The sequence below is a fragment of the Pipistrellus kuhlii genome, unplaced genomic scaffold (genome assembly GCF_014108245.1).
Source record: "Pipistrellus kuhlii isolate mPipKuh1 unplaced genomic scaffold, mPipKuh1.p scaffold_m20_p_33, whole genome shotgun sequence".
Classification (NCBI taxonomy): Eukaryota; Metazoa; Chordata; class Mammalia; order Chiroptera; family Vespertilionidae; genus Pipistrellus; species Pipistrellus kuhlii.
Window position 1 is genome coordinate 5,562,183 of NW_023425533.1, and position 12,065 is coordinate 5,574,247.

The 12,065-nt window shown below is 35.9% G+C and overlaps 1 protein-coding gene across 3 annotated transcripts in view; it reads left to right on the top strand.

The window, feature by feature from the left end:
* Positions 1 to 12,065, top strand: part of COL4A5 (collagen type IV alpha 5 chain) — a 358,160-nt gene that overhangs the window by 1,915 nt on the left and 344,180 nt on the right. The window lies entirely within an intron of this gene.

The window sequence follows — 12,065 nt, forward strand, 5'->3', positions numbered from 1 at the left end:
ATTATATTTGCCATAATTTATTCTCCATCAAAGTAGATAGATGAGTTAAAATTAATTTTTTGCAGGGGTCCTCAAACTTTTTAAAGTGGGGGCCAGATCACGGTCCCTCAGAGAGCTGGAGGGCCGGACTATATGAACTACTAATTCCTACTGTAACACCTCGGCTGCACTCACTGCCCAAAAAACCTGGCGGGCCTGATCAGACTCCTCTGCGGGCCGCATGTGGCCCGCGGGCCATAGTTTGAAGACGCCTGATTTAGAGCATTTTAATGGAGAAAGGTTTAGTCACTTAATAGTGCTACAGCCTCTTGGATAAAAGTACAATTTTGTGGTTGAAAATAGTTATTTCTACAAACATCTTCTAGGTAGGTGCTAACTGCTTATGGCATTTGACCTGGGGCAAATATTTTATAGATATTTCATTAAATATTTAATTTTTTTCTTTTGACATTGCTGTTAATAAACGTGCCCAGATACCAAACATACATGCACATATAGAAATACTATACTTCAACTTATATTAAATCCAGTTGTATTAAAAATGTGATTTCTTTTTATGGTTGACAACACTTGGCAACAAGCCTATTTTCTTAGAACTTTTTAAGATTAAGTGTTTATGAAGAAATTACAGAAGACACCATGGAAGGGTTTTTCTTTTCCTTTTTTCCTCCAGGATGATTTTAAAAAAATATATTTTTATGGATTTCATAGAAGAAAGGAGAGAGATAGAAACACCAATGATGAGATAGAATAATTGACCAGCTGTCTCCTGCACACCCCCTACTAAGGATTGAGCCTGCAACCCAGGCATACACCCTGATCAAGAATCTAACTGTGACCTGGTTCGTAGGACAACACTCAACCACTGAGCAACACTGGCCAGGTTCCTTCTATATAGTTTTTAAAGAACATTTTATATTACATTTCTCTATCATTAGGGTATTATGCCTTTAATAAAACCAGGGGTTTGATTTTTCTGCTTCATGGACCAAAATCACAGTTAGATGAATGTTTTAATCATTTCAAAGATATGAATGGTATCTGCTCTCTATACTAGTGGCGGGACATTGGTGACCTTATCCAGCATAAACTGGATGGTAGTGGGCTGGTTGTTGATTGAAGTAGTCTAGTGTTGGAATTTTTATAACAGGAAGAGCAGTGCTACTTAAATTGTTTTAGTTTTTCAGTTAAGTGATTTCTTCATCTTTGAAGTCATGCCAAGTGGGGATGTCACAAATATGTGGAACATTTTTTTAGGTAGAGTATATATTAGGTAGAATAAAGTAATAAACTTCATTCTGAAAGGTTAGTAGTAAGTGAAAAAGGCAGCTTTAGGTTGGAAAAGTAATTTCTAGTGATGGAGATAACATATTATACTTGTACTGACTCACTGTCTTTATGTATGTGGCATCTCCCTTGTGATCAGAGGCAACAACTCAGTAAAGGTTGTAGTGTGGTTCAGGGCCACGGAACAGTTTTTCCTCTATGAAGTATACTGCTCAATAGAAATAATTTGTCAGTATTGTTATCATAACTTACATTTGTGAGTTTTTACTATGTGCCAGGCACTGTGCTAATATGCTGATATACATGACCATCTTTAATTTTCACAAAAGACCTATGAAATATATACCATTAATGTCCCCACTTTACAGATCAAGAAGCTACAGATCATAGAGGTTAATTTGCTGAAAATCACTTAGGTAATAAGTTGTAGAGCTGGGAATTTGAATCAAGGCAGTTTGATTCCAAATTCTTTACCCTTAACAACTGTCTCCTTTGTATGTACTGTCTCCTTTGTATGTACTCCATAGAGATTTATTTGCTGTTCAGAGTATTTGGATCTCCACCATTTTTTAATTTTTTTTATTTATTTTTTATTTTATTTTATTTTTTTTTTTAGTGAGGAAGGGAGAGATACTGGAGGTGAAATGGAAATGATAAAATGTGGATTACATCTCTTCCTGCTGATAATAGGAGAAGTGGCATGGTATAATGCAAATAGATGTGGGCTTAGAATAAAATGATCAGAGTTTGATCTCTATATGCATGCGTATATAGACAGATAATTTAAAAGCAAACTAAAGCAATTGCTCATTGCAGGTTATTTGATTGTATAAAATCACATATATAAAAGGTCAGATTTATAAAACAAATTTAATTTGTCATAGGTGATTGTTTTGAAGGATGATTTGCCTTATCACTTTTTAATTAGTTTTCATAATAAATTTAAGAATACTTTTCCGGTATATTTTTATTGTGATGAAACAGGGTATATTTGTTTAAGATGCCCAGTTCATTTTTGTTGTTTTTACAAATTTATCTACCCATCATATCCAATTCTATTCACTCAGCTATCTATATGTAGTTTTGTGCATATGTTTACATATCTATATATACCTATTCTGTGACTATGCAGGAGTGTTTACGTAATTTCTAATGTGTTTTTTTTTATGTCTGTATATACGACACATTAGACTCTTTACCTGAGTTAACTATGATAATTTGGTTAAAGTTATGTCTGCCAGGTTTGTCCATTGTAAAGACATTCCCCCTCCCCAAGGAGTTTTGGAATACATCTGAAATGGGAGCTCCTCTTGACCACCCTCCCCTACCCTTTTCCCAGCCCTTACCACATAGCTGCCCATAAGGCTTATATTTGTTTGTTTGTTTATATATTTATTGTCTAAAGTATTACATATGTCTCCTTTTCCCCCAACTTACCGCCCACCCCAAGCCATTCCCACCCCAGACAAGCCCCCACCACCCCAGTGTCTGTGTCCATTGGTTATGCTAATATGCAGGCATATAAGTGCTTTGGTTGCTCTCTAACCACCCCCCCCACTACCATTTGTCTCTGGATCTATTCTTGTTCATCAAATTATGTTGATCATTATATCCCACATATGAGTGAGATCATGTGATATTTATCTTTCTCTGACTGACTTATTTTAAAAAAAATAATAAATCTTTATTGTTCAAATTATTACAGTTGTTCCTCTTTTTTTCTCCCATAGCTCCCCTCTACCCAGTTGCCATCCCACCATCTGCCCTTACCTCCCCCCAACTGTCCTCATCCATAGGTGTACGATTTTTTTCCAGTCTCTTCCCACACCCCCACACCCCTTCCCCCAGAGAATTGTCAGTAAACTTTCTTTCTATGCCCCTGATTCTATTATATTCACCAGATTATTCTGTTCATCAGACTTTGAGTCCACTTGATTTTCAGATTCACTTGTTGATAGATATGTATTTCTTGTTCATAATTTTTATTTTTACCTTTTTCTTCTTCTTTCTCTTTTTAAAGAATACCTTTCAGCATTTCATATAATACCAGTTTGGTGTTGATGACTCCTTTAGCTTTTTCTTATCTGTGAAGCTCTTTATCTGACCTTCAATTCTAAATGATAGCTTTCCTGGGTAGGGTAATCTTGTTTGTAAGTTCTTGCTAAGCATCACTTTGAATATTTCTTGCCACTCCCTTCTGGCCTGCATAGTTTCTGTTGAGAAATCAGCTGACAGACATATGGGTGCTCCCTTGTAGGTAACTAACTGTTTTTCTCTTGCTGCTTTTAATATTCTCTCTCTGTCTTTTGCTCTTGGCATTTTAATTACGATGTGTCTTGGTGTGGTCCTCTTTGGTTTCTTTTTGTTTGGGGTTCTGTGCGCTTCCTGGACTTGTAAGTCTATTTCTTCCACCAGGTGGGGAAAGTTTTCAGTCATTATTACTTCAAATAGATTTTTAGTATCTTGCATCCCCATAATTCGGATGTTGGTATGCTTGAAGTTGTCCCGAGGCCCCTTACACTATCTTCAACTTTTTGGATTCTTTTTTTTTTCTTTTTCCTTTTCTGGTTGAGTGTTTTTTGCTTCTTTGTATTTCAGATATTTGACTTGATTCTTGCAGTCCTCTAGTCTGCTGTTATGTCTCTCTATACTATTTTTTATTTCAGTCAGTGTATGTTTAATGTCTAGTTGGTCCTTTTTCATATCTTTGAGGGTTTTGCTAAATTTATTGGTCTTTTCAACGAAATTCTTGAAAAACTTTATAATCGTGGTTTTGAACTCTATATCAAGTCATTATCTTTTCTCCATTTATTTCATTTGTGATCTGTTTCTTTGTCTCCACATTTTTGCTGCTTCCCTGAGTTGGTAGAGTAGCATTGTGTGCTAGGTGTCCCATAGGGCCCAGTAGCGCAGCCTCCCCAGTTAACTGTGCTGGACCCTCTTGGTGCACCCCTTTGTGGACTATGTGCACAACCTTGTTATAGTTAAGTCTTGATTGTTGTTTCTATCACTGGGAGGAATTGACCTCTAGGCCAATTGGCTGTGAGAATCAGCTGTGTCTACACTGGGGGAACTTCTGTGCTGGAGACACCCTTATGAGATAAGACTTGCAAAATTGCAAAAGCCTCTGTGCTCAGCTTGGATGGGGCAGAGTCTCAGGTTGGAGCATGGAGCCTTGGCTTTCCGTCAGCCCTGTCTATGAGGCCTCTATGTCTTAATATCCCTCGGTAATTGTTAATCACTGCAAGCACCTCTGAGAGAAAGCCACCCTCGAGTTTAGCCCACTGCCAGACAGTCCAGTTTCATTCCAAATGAGTCTGGGTTCCCAGGTCCTCATCCAGAACTGGAGTTCAGCACATTCTGCAGCTTCCATCTCCCTCTTGCTTAAGAAAGCTAGCGGTGCACTGGGCAGTCAGTCCTCTTCACTTATGCTTGAGTGTGCGCCTCCGGACCTCTTTGTTTAGCAGCTTCCTTGAGTCTCCATGCGCTTTTCTCTCTTCCTGATAGTCCAGATTCCCCCCGTATGAGTCTGGGTCCCCAGGGTCCTACCCAGAACTGGGGTTCAGTGCAGTTGGGAGCTTCTGTCTCCTTCCTGCTTGAGAAAGCAAGCCAGGCACTCAGCTGCCAGTCCTCTCTGTGCACATGTCTCTGTATCTCAGCCTTTTGCTGCTCCTCTGAGTCTCTGTGTGCTTTTTTCTTTCCTTATAGTTGTAGAATTTTTACTCACCAGCTTTCCTGTAATTCTGGATGAAGTTTGCTTTGTCTTTTAGTTTTAGTTTTGAAATTGTTGTGTGAGGCAGCAGTTTAGGTGTTTGCCTATGCTGCCATCTTGGTTTCTCTTATGACTGGCTTATTTTCCTTAGCATAATGCTCTCCAGTTACATCCATGCTGTGCAAATGGTAAAGTAAAAGTTCTTGGTTTTTTTTTTTGTTTTTTTTTATAGTGGCATAGTATTCCATTGTGTAGATGTATCACAGTTTTTTAATCCACTCATGTGCTGTTGTGCACTTAGGCTGTTTCCAAATCTTAGCTATTGTAAATTGTCCTGCTATGAATATAGGAATGCATATATCCTCTTTGATTGGTGTTTCTGGTTTCTTAGGATATACTATTAGTCCTAAAAGTGGGATTACTTGGTCAAATGGAAGTTTCATTTTTAAATTTTTCTGGGCACTCCATACTCTTTTCTACAGTGGCTGTACCAGTCTGCATGCCCACCAGCAGTGCAGAAGGGTTCCTATTTTTTCTGCATCCTCACCAGCACTTATTGTTTGTTGATTTGTTGATGATAACCATTCTGACAGGTGTGAGATGATACTGCATTGTTGTTTTGATTTGACTCTCTTGGATTATTAATGACTTTGAGCATGTTTTCATATGACCCTGGACCTTCTGTATGTCCTCTTTAGAAAAGTGTCTATTTAGATCCTTTGCCCATTTTTTTCATTAGATCATTTATCTGCCTTTTGTTAAGTTTTATGAGTTTTCTGTAATTTTTGGAGATTAAGCCCTTATTGGAAATATCATTGGCAAGTATGTTCTCCCATTCCATGGGCTTTCTTGTTGTTTTGTTGATGGTTTCTTTTGCTGTGCAGAAGCTTTTTTTTTTATGTAGTCCCATTTGTTTATTTTTTCCTTAGTCTCCATTGCCCTAGAAGCTCTGTCTGTAAAGATATTGCTACAAAATGTGTCTGCTATTTTTCTGCCTATGGAATCTTGTAGGATTTTTATGGTTTCCCATCTTAAATGGCTGTGTTTTTGCCTAGTTCTTTCCCTTCCTTTCATCTCTTCCTTAGTGATATTCCAGAACATTCCCCTCATTAATTGCTAATTTATTTTTTCCACTTTGGAATGAATCTATTCTATCTCCCATCTCCTTTTATTGATTTTAGTAAGAGAGGAAGGGAAAGGGATAGACATAAACATCAACGAGAGATAAACATTAACAGGCTGCCTCTTGCACACTCCCTACTGGGAATCAAGCCTGCAATTTATACCCTGACCAGTTATCAAACCAGTGACCTTTATACACTTAGTGGCCAGATTATTATCATCTCTGAGTGCATAATAATCTGGCCACTCAAAAAAAAAAAAAAATATATATATATATATATATATATATATATATATATATATATAATCAGCTGGCTGCTCCTTAGCACTGCCACTGAAGCAGGAGAGGCTCCCGCCACTACCTCTGCACTAGCCAGCCATGGGCCCGGCTTCTGGCTCAGTAGTACTCTCCTGTGTGAGCTCACTGACCACTAGAGGGCAGCTCCTACATTGAGCATCTGCCCCCTGGTGTTCAGTGATGTCATAGTAACCAGTCATTCTGCAGGTCATTCTGCCCATCATTCTGCTATTTGGGCGATTTACATATTATGCTTTTATTATATAGGATTCATTGGTTGATTTTTGTATGTGCGCTGACTGGGGATCAAACCCACAACCTGACATATTGGGACAACTGTGCTACCTGGCCAGGGCCTGCATTCATTTTTATACCATTCCCACTTTACCTTCTATTTCTGTTTTCTAGCTAGCTAAGTGACTTTATTGCCTTATGCCAGCATTGCAGTTTGTGAAATTCAAATTCATTTTTTGCAAAATCACAAATTGTTATACATTATGGCCTTTCCAGGTGGCATTTGAATAGCTGAACTTTAAGCTTTTAAATGATAGGGCTCTGTTTTTGCCAAATTACTTTCCAAAATGGATTTACCAAGTATACTCCTATCAGTGGTGAATATGAATACCTATGAGTCAGTCAATAATTTTTTCTTTCTAGTAGAGTGACTATGGAATTGATGTTCAATAGATTGCTATTTGGTTAGCCAATTTGGTCTTATCCTCTAATGATTTTTCTTTTTAAAATGTAATCATTCCATATTTAATCCACTCTGACAACAGCAACCAGGGGGCAGATCTAATTTTTGAAATATTCTCTTTATTTAACATTATAAATTAACTACCCAGCCACTTAATTAAATCTTCATTACAAAGATTCATTTTTAATAGCAGAAATTCTTGAGGATTTTGGACAGGTATCTTTAGTATAATCTCTAATATATAGGCTTCTCTCATTTTAACAAACCCAACTCTCATTGTATGCATCAGTGCTTTTATTTATCTTTATAATCTGTCCAGGTCCAACTGTCTTTTGTTTCTTTAGCAGCTTCTGCTGGCCTTTAACTAAAAGTGTAATCTGTGCCAACACCAGTTTGGTTCAGTGGATAGTGTCGGCCAGTCCCCAGTTCGATTCTGGTCAAGGGCATGTACCTTGGTTGCGGGCACATCCCCAGTAGGGGGTTGCAAGAGGCAGCTGATCGATGATTCTCTCTCATCATTGTTTCTAACTCTCCCTCTCTCTTCCTCTCTGTAAAAAAAAAAAATCAATAAAATATATATAAAAAAAATAAAAGTGTAATCTGTGATGGTACCTGCTTCATTATTTAAATGAGAACCCTAAATCCCTTGCTTTCTGCTAACCAAAGACAACCAAAGGCAAATGTTATAAAATAGGCTTTTTGCTGAATTCAATTTTTAACTTATTTATCTTACCAAACTGATTGTAAACATTTGATTTACATATTAACTTGTATAGAGACAAAAGCACCATTTATGAGTAATTACTAGTCAGGTTAATGAAATTGGTTTTATGACAGTAAATTCTAAAATAGGACTTTCAGGAATTCCGTTGACATTTATATATTTTATTAAAAAAATTAATATTTCTACATATTATGAGAACTGGATGATTTGCTTCCAAAATGTCTTATAGTATGTATGACATTAATCAAATATTAAATGAAATAGTGGAACTTTGGGTGTTAAGTTACAGGAATTGTGTTAAGAGTGGGATACTAGTGAAAAATTGTTTAGTGTATTCTATATTTTGAACCCTATAGGAATTTGCTCAAGGAAGAGAGGTCCTTCTCTTTCCATAATCTACCTAATTGATGTAGTAAAATATTTCTGTGTGTGAATGATAGGCATAATAGTGCCTTTTCATACCACATAGATTGTTTTCTTTTGCAAGTGGTAGAAAATAGAAATTCAACTGTCTTACAGTAAGGATATTTTTTATCTCACATAACAAGAAGTTTGGAGGTAGAGTATATCCAAGGTTGACTAATTCCACCAAATGATGACCCAGTTTCTTTCCACTTTCTCCTTAGTTACACTCTGCCTATCAGCTCACTTCCTCAGATTAGTGTCCATTATACAAGATAGATGCTGCAGTTCCAGGGTTCACATGCAAATACCACAATGTCCAATATAAGAAGAATATTAACTGTTCATTTGTGTCCCTTTTTATCATCCATGAAAACTTCTCAGGAGTCAACCCTGAAAATACCCTTATATCTCATTGGTTAGAATTGTGTTATATGTACACTAATGACCTGTTGCAGGAAGATTCCTGCAAGAATAGGGCTTCCTGCAGCTGTCTCCGTTGCCCTGCCTGCTTCCCTCCCTTCTCCACTGCTCCGCTTGCTTCTCCACTGCTTCTTTCCCTTTTGCAGCACTTGGCTTCCTTCTACACTGTCTTCAGTCTTCGCTCTGTGCCTGGATATGCAAATTAACCACCATCTTGGTTGGGTTAATTTGTATACTCATTCCTGATTGCCTGGTAGACGTGACTGGTAGGTGTAGTAGAGGTATGGTCAATTTGCATGTTTCACTTTTATTAGATAGGATGCTTACAATGACCAGTATATTGGCAAGTGGAATCAGACCATAAAGGCAGAGTTAGACCAGTGACTTACCTAACTTCCCTCCGGCCTTCAACAAAACACATTGCTGCTTGGAAAAATTGGAGGATAGGAAATAAGAATAAAATCAAAGTTCTTTTAGGAAGGAAGAAATTAATTCTTGCTTCATGAACTCATTACTTTGTCCTCATGATCAGTTAAATAAAAGGATTGTAAGACATTGATATATTTGTTAAATGTAAGATGTTTTACTTAATAGAGATATGAATGTTTTATAGTATTTTAAAATGGAAAGATGTTGACATTTTACATAATTGTAGACATTTTAGAGCTGGAGAACATTAAGGATCCTTTAGGTGAGTAGTTCTCAAAGTGCTGTGTGTGGACCCCTGGGATTCCTGCAATCCTATTAGGAGGAACATATCTATTTTAACAATTATATAAAGGCCATTTTGCTTTTCTCAATGTGTTGACATTTGCACTGGTGGTGGGTAAAACCAAAAAACTTGTAAGCTTGCATATAAGCATAACCAATAGACACAAAACACTGGGATGGGGGTGAGGGCATGTGTCTGGGGGGTTGGGGAGACTGGGGGAATGTTAATAGGGGGAAAAAGAGACATATGTACTACTATTTGTAATACTTTAACAATAAAAATATTAAAAATACTTTAAACAATAAAAAAATAAAAAATAGCCGAGACCGGTTTGGCTCAATGGATAGAGCGTCGGCCTGTGGACTGAAAGGTTCCGGGTTTGATTCCGGTCAAGGGCATGTACCTTGGTTGCGGGCATATCCCCAGTAGGGGGTGTGCAAGAGGCAGCTGATCGATGATTCTCTCTCATCGATGTTTCTTACTCTCTATCCCTCTCTCTCCCTCTCTGTAAAAAATCCATAAAATATATTAAAAAAATAAAAAAATAAATAAAAAATATGAAAAAACTGCTAGTGTAGTATATCAAATTGTCATAGTGTAGGCATAACTCATTTTGTTGCAGTTTGTCATATTGTACTTCACAGATGTTGTATTTTTTATAAACTGAGAGCAAGGCCCTCTGTCAGAAAAAGATTATGACTCACCTAATTGTGGTGTTCTGGCATCAAACCTGCAATATCCCTGCAGTTGTATTCTTCATACTCTCAGGGAATAAAAAGCCATTCTTATCTAAGAACACCCTCATTTAGCATTAATTTTATTAAATTTTGTCTCATTCAATCACCATTTATTCCTGATTTACCCTCTTTTACCTTCCCCCACCCCATTTCTCTCTGGTAACCACCATGCTGTTGTCTATGCCATGAGATTTTTTTTTTCTTAATCCCTTCACCACTTCTTTTTAACACCTTATATGGCAAAATAAGAAGTATACACAAATAAATTCTATATGTTGGTGTAAGATTGTTGTTTCTAGGAAAAGCATATGTGCAGTTGTTTGAGTTGTGGTCTGAACTAGCTGATTTTTGCATGGAACTCATTTTTACTTGAAAGAGAAATTGAAACAAATTATGGTTATTTAATCTTGGGTATTTGGCAGGCATTTTCTTGAAAATGAGCACAGCGAGTCTATAACTTGAAGGAAAATCTCAGGCAATATTGGTTGCCAATTAAAAGAAATTGAGATTTTCAAGTAAGAATTCAAATTTTAGAAATCTTACATCTGTCACTGAGCTTTACAGCTTCCCAAAACTTAGCCTTTTCTAATGAGACTGATAATTATATTAATGTGTAAGATTTTTTATATTGTATAGTAAAATGTGTTAACATTTAAAAGTTCTGCAAATCTCAGTGAACTAATATTTTCCAAATGACTAATGCATGATGTTATAAAATTACACATAGGTAAAAGATCCATTCAAAGGTAAGATAGATCAATGAGTTTTAATGTACTAGTAGTCAATTATATAAAGTTAATGAGGTTTCATACTATGTATTACAATTAAACAAAGAGTCTATCACTTGTAGAGTTTTGGTATACTATCAAAGAATAGACATAATTATTTAAAAAGACTATTAACACACTCTGTTTTCTGAATATATAACTGCATTAATCCAGATTTTCTTCATATTTTTCATCCACAATATATTGTAATGGAGTGAATGCAAAAGCAGTTACAAAGATCTAGCTGTGTTTTATCAAGGCATACATTAAAGAGATTTACCAAAAAAGTAAAACAAATTCTTTTCTCATTTTGTTTTATTTTGAAAACTATATTAGTTATAAGAATCCATGATATATTTTAGCATGTAATGAGATTATTACTGTCAGTTTTAAATAAATGAATAAATTATTATTTAAATTACTACTCTACTCAGTATTATTTTATATGGTACATATTGATAGATATAATTCACATAAGCAAAATATCTTGGTGTCCTTACTGACTTTTAAGAGAATGAAAACGTCTTGAGATCAAAATTTTTGAAAACCACTACTTTATAAAGAACAACTTCATTTTATAGGAAATTGTCCTGATTTATTAATGAGGCAGTTAATTAGTTTCAGAGGCAGAGATGGAATATTATTCTAGTCATCTCACCAGTATACTACATTAGTTTAAGGATTGATGAGCTAATAATATGGTTTTGTTATTGTATTGATCATAGTAGATGAATAAATGGAGATACTAGACTCATATCTTTCCTACCATCTTCAGTATGATTGGCAAATAAGAAAAAAATATCAATATATAAATCACAGTAGAGGACACACTAATGAAGAAAGACACTAATCTAAGATTATAGTTTTTTTTAATTGTATTGAATTTATTGGGTCCAACCTTTGTTAATAAAATTATATAGATTTTAAGTGTACAATACTATTTTATTTGTATATTGTATTGTGTGTTGACCACCCCAAGTCAAGTTTCCTTCCATCACCATTTACCCTACTTTACCCTTTTCTACCTCTCCCACACCTTTTCCCACCTGCAATCACCCCAAAATAAAATAAAATCAGTAATTTTTAGATACTGTTTTAGAAAATCCATGAAACCAGGGTTTTTGTCTTAATATCTTTGTATTCACCACACTGCATATAGTTTGTTCTCAGTAGTCAGTTGTTGA